We start from the raw sequence: 7,202 nt of genomic DNA on the forward strand, positions 1-7,202 counted from the left end.
TACGATGAAAAGCCTTGGTATTACGATATCAAAAGGTTTGTTGAGAAGCAAGAGTATCCCGAAGACGCTACGATTGGTGATAAGCGAACGCTTCGAAGGTTAGCATCCAAATTCTTCTTGTCAGGAGACGTCCTGTACAAAAGAAACTATGATTCAGTTTTGCTCAGATGCGTGGATAGACACGAAGCAGAATTGATCATGCGAGAAATTCACGAGGGATCTTTTGGAACTCATGCCAGTGGACATTCAATGGCCAAAAAGATCTTGCGAGCAGGGTATTATTGGATGACAATAGAAAGTGATTGTTATGTGTATGTGAAGAAGTGTCACAAATGCCAAGTGTATGCAGACAGGATTCATGTTCCTCCAACTCCTTTGAATGTTCTGACATCACCATGGCCCTTTGCTATGTGGGGTATCGACATGATTGGACGAATTGAGCCACAAGCTTTGAACGGACACAGATTCATTCTTGTTGCTATCGACTACTTCACCAAGTGGGTTGAAGCTGCTTCTTACAAGAACGTAACCAAGCAAGTCGTCACTCGCTTCATCAAGAAAGAGATCATATGCCGATATGGGGTTCCAAACAAAATCATCACTGATAATGGGTCCAATCTTAATAACAAGATGATAACAGAGTTGTGCAAAGAGTTCAAGATTGAACATCACAATTCATCACCCTATCGACCAAAGATGAATGGCGCAGTCGAAGCCGCCAACAAGAACATAAAGAAGATCGTCCAGAAAATGGTTAAAACGTACAAGGACTGGCATGAGATGTTACCGTTCGCCCTGCATGGCTATAGAACTTCAGTTCGTACTTCAACTGGGGCAACTCCTTTCTCTCTTGTCTATGGTATGGAAGCCGTACTTCCCGTTGAAATAGAAATTCCTTCGTTGAGGGTCTTGATGGATGCCAAACTTGATGAAACAGAATAGGTTCAGACGAGGCTCGACCACCTCAATATAATTGAGGAGAAACGCTTATCTGCTATTTGCCATGGTCAGTTGTACCAAAAGAGGATCAAGAAAGCGTACGACAAGAAAATTCGGCCTCGAGAATTCCACACAGGTGACCTGGTTGTAAGGAAGATCTTGCCAATTCACACCGTTCCAAGAGGAAAATGGACTCCCAACTATGAGGGACCATACATTGTGAAGAAAGCATTCTCAGGTGGTGCTTTAATCCTGACAAAGATGGATGGGGAAGACGTTCCACTTCCAGTCAATTCAGACTCAGTCAAAAAATACTACGCATAAAAGACCCGCTAAGTTGAAAACTCGAAAGAGCAACTTAGGCAATAATGGGCATCCCGATGGACATAAAAAAAAGAAAGGTCCAGGCAAAAATTAGGGATAAAACAAAAAAGAACAACCCGCTAAGTCGAAAACCCGAAAGGGCGACTTAGGCAAAAAAAAAGGGTATCCCGCTGGATTGAAAACCCGAAAGGGCGGTCCAGGTAAAAGTTAGGGATTAAAAGCGAGAGGCTGTAGTCTGAATATCCTTCACAGATACCACTATACGCCCTTGGCGAACAGACAGATCGATCTAACCACTGCGCTTCTGAAGCAAAGCATTGAGAAGACCAAGGATATGGGAACTGTAGCAATACCAGTTTTAATGGAAATTCGAGCATTTCTCTTTGCCATTTTTCCTATTGTGTTTTATTTTCCTTTTTTGCAACTACCTCTTTTAGGAGTTGCTTCCTTGTACATAAGCCTATTCATAGGCATGCCATCAATAAAATGATCCTTTTGCTAAAAAGCTTTCCTTGTTATTTTCCATTTTTCGTATGCGAAGTGTGATTTAATTCGTTGTTAAACATTGCATTGAAAACATGGGGAAATAATGGTCATAAGCCGAAATGAAACATGATGTTACATAAACATAAAAGTGCTCTAAAGGGCACCATTCGCATCCAAATGTTGTTTTTCTGTGCAGGTCGCAGGTTCTACTGGTCACCTTGACAAATCTCGCATCACGAAGATCGTCATCATCCCGCGTAGAAGTTCAGGCGTGTAACTCATTGTCGCACGCTCGCGAAAAATGAATAGAGTCGCCACCAATATATTTATCCCTTAAGGGAAAGGAATATCAGAAAACCTAACAAAGGAAGGAACAGGGTCTTGCGACCAGAGAATCAAGGTACGGGAGTCGGTTACGCAAAGGGAAGGTATTAGCACCCCTCGCGCCCATCGTACTCGATGGTATCCACCTATGTTTGTTTCTATCTAAAGGGTGTGTAACTATGTCTATGTCTATATGTGAATGCATGCAAAAAGAAATACGGGGAAAAGAAGGAATTATTTACAAATGTGCTCGTTCAAGCCCCGCGACTTGATGCCTACGTATCCTTTTCAGGAATCAGAGCGCCGTAGTTCGGCTCTTTAGTTTTTGTTTATTTTTGTGTTTTTTAGTTGGGCGGAGTTAACGTTCGCGCTCTTGCACAAGGGGACAGCCTAGGATGCAATGGAGCGGAAATAACGGTGCCCTTAAGAAAGCGAGAGAAGAGAGAGAGTTTGAGTGTTTCGAGGAAATCCCTTAAGCAAGGGAAACTCGAGTTACTCTTTGGTTTGTGTTTTTTAGAGGTTGGGAACTTACGCCTGAATGGAACCTTTAAGCAAGGGAGCCCCAAGCACTCGAACATCCCTTAAGCAAGGGAAGTTACAAGCTTCCATTCCCTTTTTATTAGTCAAAGTATTTATTAGTCATTTTTTATGAGTTTTCTTGGTATTTTTTTATGGGAGTTTATTCAAGTATTTTTAGATGTTTTAAAGTTGAAAAGGAAGAGAACTAGCCTAAAAAACTAGCCTAATATGAATGGGGATTTCTACCTAATATTATCATGGTTTCTACCTAAGGTTAGGGTTTAAAAGAAGCGTGAAAATTAAAGCAAAAGGTAGAATATTGAAAATGGCATGAAAAAGAACAATTCAAAATATAGCACAAGAAATGAATTGACAAAACGATTATTATTTATGGTTTTTATGAAAGAGAATTGAAATCTAAGTCAAGCAAAAAAGAGACTAAAACCATAAGCCTAAACTAATGTTTATGAACATTTTTTTTTTATATGACAGAATATGTGTATTAAGCACTAAAATGATGGTAGAAGATTAGCAATTTTAATGTCTAAAAGAAAGTAGTAAAAAAAACTAATTAAAAACTAGATTCTAGTGGTAAAAATAGAAACAGGGGGGGTGTAGGTTGAAAATGAAGGTGTAGCCAGTGAACTGGCGCAGGCCCAAGGTTGGCCCGAGAGGGTGGTTTTTTGTAGTGTTTGCAGAATTTTGTTTATCAAAAGATGTTGATAGCCTGGGCCTGATGGGGGTGCGGTCAGTAATTCGTGGCCCAAGCTAGTGTTTTGTTAACAAAATTACCAAAGGAGAACACGGGCCTAGAGGGGGGTGCGCCCAGTGATTTCAATTATAGGCCCACAGATTTTCTTGCATCGGTCCAATATCACTATTATTCAGAATTATTAACAGACAAATTGATAAAAATAAAATAATAAAACAAAAAAAGAAAGAGGAAAATGAAATGGGGATTAGGGTTCAGTGTAATGTGACCTTTGGAGTTTTCTTCTTCCCTCTCTTACTCAGAACGGCGCGCGGCGGCGATACTCCTCCCCCTCTTTGTGACGGCGAAGGTGACTCTCTTTTCTCCGGCAATGCTTCCGTGAACCAACCAAGACGTGCTCGCCTCTTCAACTTCGTCTCTTCTCTCTCATGACCGGCGGTGTGATGCGGTTGAGAAAAGATGATGATTGAAGACGATGAACGAAGAGGAGGCTTTCAAATTCTACCTATTCTTGCCGTTAGCCGCGAAGATCGATATCAAAAGGATGAAGAACCGAATTGTGATCTTGAAGAAATCCGATTGAAGAAGAGAGCAAGATCGAAGATCGATGCCGATAGAAAGATGAAGATTTTTCGGTTGTTCAGATTCTTTGGTGAGTTTCAATTCTGTTCTTTTCCATTCGATTCCTTCTCCCAACTTCTGTAGTAACTCTTTTTCTTCCGTTGTTTCTGAATTCCGAGGGTGAGAGGATGATAAGAGATGGAGATGAGAGTGAAGCTGTGAAGTGAGGGAGATGGAAGATGATGAAGAAGAGAGAAAGATGAAGGTGATGAAGTTGAAGATGAATCGTGTGAGGAGAAAATGGAAGATGATTGTGGAGATTTGTGAAAGGAGAATGGAGTTGTGAGAAGGTGAAGATGGTGAGAAAATGGAGGAGGAGGTGATGGTTTTGGATCGTGTGATTGATGAAGGTTTGAAGGAGGTTGCAGAGATTGAAGATGAACCGAAAATGGAAAATGGACGTGTGAAGAGAAGGAAGATGAAAATGGTGGAGAAGGTGAAGTGAGAATGGAGAAAGTAGCGTGTTTGAACTTTAGGTTTTAGCACTTCTTCTCTCAAGGTTTGCAAGCGAAACAATGACGAAGCTTAGTGCTTGTGCTTTTTCTAGGTGTCTTTTGCAGATGAGTGAAACTGGTTTTTATATGGGCAATGATTGAGTAATGATGATGAATTCTTGGGTGTGGAGCCTGAATCATAACTTGTAATGAGTTTTTCCCGATTTCTCGAGTGTGGGAATTGGAAAATTGTAGGTAGCTGAATGAACTGTTTAATTGTTTTCTGATTTTTGTGTTGCGTTATTTAGAAACTGTTAGGAATTGAATGTCTGAATGCTGTTTTTGATATATTGTGGCAATTTGTAGGGTGATAGGTTAGTTCGATCAAAGAGATGTTCGCAAAGACGACCCGTTACTAGCTAGTTTGTGATATCAGTTGAATGAACTAAAATGTGAAACTGGCTGTTAGTTGCTATTAACCACTATTGAAACTTGGCGTGGAACATTTATGTAGCAGGGTGTGATGTACTTCCTTTTCCCGGATTCAATTACTTCAACCTTCATTTTATTCCTTGAAACTGTTCTTCTTTTTCCAGGTTGGCCATTTGTTTGACATTGCAGCCGGGCGGATCTCGGTAGAGACGCTTGCAGTCCAGTCTGAGTCATGATGATGAGCTGAAGTGTAAAGGCATTTAGTAGGTAATCACCCTTTTGTTCTCTGTGCTTCTGAATTGGTTTTGAAATGATATGGAATGAGACTGTCTTGGTTTTTTCTGTTATGGGTTTGTTGAATATTAGTGAAGTTAGTTTAGGAGAAGTTAGTTGCTGGCTGTTTGGGGTTTGTTGGTTAGTTAGGAAGAGTAAGTTTATGATTTGAAATTGGTTTTTTCTATGATATGTAGGTATGCTGGATTGTGCATCTTGCTGCAGGGTGTAGTGTGATTTGTATGTGGGCTATCTTGACTTAAAACGCACATGTGGTCTTGTTCTTTGTTTAGGTTCTGATAAGTGTATGGCTGCAGGTTTTTGGTTTGAAGGATGCATGTTTTCTTTTGAATTGTTAGTGATGTTAGGATGAGTTTATGAATGGAAACTTATATGATAGGTTGCAGCGTCTCCTTGTCAATTGCGATCCGGTTTTGGTTTATTTCTGTTTTCGGACTGACGCGGATTCAAACTTATTTGTTTTTTCTTTGCTAGTGCAGGTTCGAAACTGTAGTGCAGCCCGCTTCGTGCATGGATAGAGTTTATCTTGGAGATATTGTCTTGTGCAAGCTTGTTTCAGCTCCGGATTTTGTAGCAAATCATGAAGAAATAAGCTTTGAAGATGGATGTATAGGATGTAGGATCTTCTTTTTAATGTAGTTTTATAGGGATATTTGAAATGAAGTCGAAATGATGTAATGGACACTGTTTGTGGAATTATCTTATTACTGCTCATGAGTTGCTTGAAGATTGGTATGAAATGGGTTCTATTTGTGAATGATGCATAAGGCTTGAAGTGTGTAAGTTTATAATGTGAGAGATGTGGTATGAAGTGTTATGTAACTGTTTTTTATTGTGAATGTAAGGCTGTTAAGAGGTGGAAGCTTAATGAAAGGCTTGAAGATGTGAAGTAAAATTAGGAATCAATAGGCTAACAATGTTTTTTTGGTGTGATTTTTTTTGTGGTTTGATTTTGTAATGGGATTTTGGATTTTTAAATGATAAATGGTGTGGTGGATTTCGAATTAGAATTTGATGAATGTTGAGTGATATTTGCAACTTGGTCCTTTGAGTGGCCTTGAACTTGTAATAGCTTGAATGTAATGGTTGAGTGAATATTGATGGAATTTTATGGATATTTGTATGAGTTGGAATTGTAACGATCTTGAATCCTAATGGATGCCTTTGGTGTCTTGGATAACGTTTGAATCCCTTCTCCTTTTAATGTGTACCAATTAAAACTCCAATGATTTTCAAATTTGTAGCTTGAATCCATAGCACCAACGAACATGTTGAAGGACGTGATCGCCAATCCTTAGACTCGAAACAAACACCGTGTTTCTCATCCAACCCTTTGCAAATAGCTACAATAATTGACTTGAAGATGAACCAACTTGATGAAATGAAACCCAATGAATCCACACCTTTCTCTTGCGTAAGAACCAAAACCAATAGTTTGCAATCCATGTAATTGAGTAGCCTAATGTCCCAAATGATAGTAAAACCAAACTTGAACCTAGTTGATGAAGACCAACTCAATAAAGCCTTTGATAATGACATAAACCCTAATCTGCTCCAAATCCTTGATCCCAAGCCTAGCTTATTGATTAATTAATGCCTGAGTTATGTTAGTGACCTAATGGGAGGTATGTACATGAGACTATGAAATGCATGAGCTTAAGCCAGATAAAATCGAAAAGGTAGGACAAATTTGGGTATGACACTCATCAGTACTGGTGGACATGGGGCACCTGAAGAGGTCCATGTCCTTCCCCCATGCGGTGGACGAAGAATAGCCCCTCAAGATCGTAATCCCCAAGCAATTCAGGATGTAGGGAATGTCAAGCGAAGTCACTTCCTCCCCAGCAAAGCTATGCTCTAACCCTCAACACAATTGCCAATAATCTCTGGTACTATGGGGTTTCCAACGCTAACTCGTATTGTCGTTCCAAGAAAATAAGCAACGGACCCCAACGATCCTACTCCACTATCTCACCAAGGCCTTTATTTGGCACTCTGCATATAGTATCCATTGCATATAACATTGCATCCTCAAAGCGTAGCATATCCATCAAAGTGGATCATTACGCCATATAGAAAAATTCAAACATGCATACTAAAGCATAAGCCAGATAATA

This window comes from Vicia villosa, unplaced genomic scaffold (assembly GCF_029867415.1).
Source record: "Vicia villosa cultivar HV-30 ecotype Madison, WI unplaced genomic scaffold, Vvil1.0 ctg.001111F_1_1, whole genome shotgun sequence".
NCBI lineage: Eukaryota > Viridiplantae > Streptophyta > Magnoliopsida > Fabales > Fabaceae > Vicia > Vicia villosa.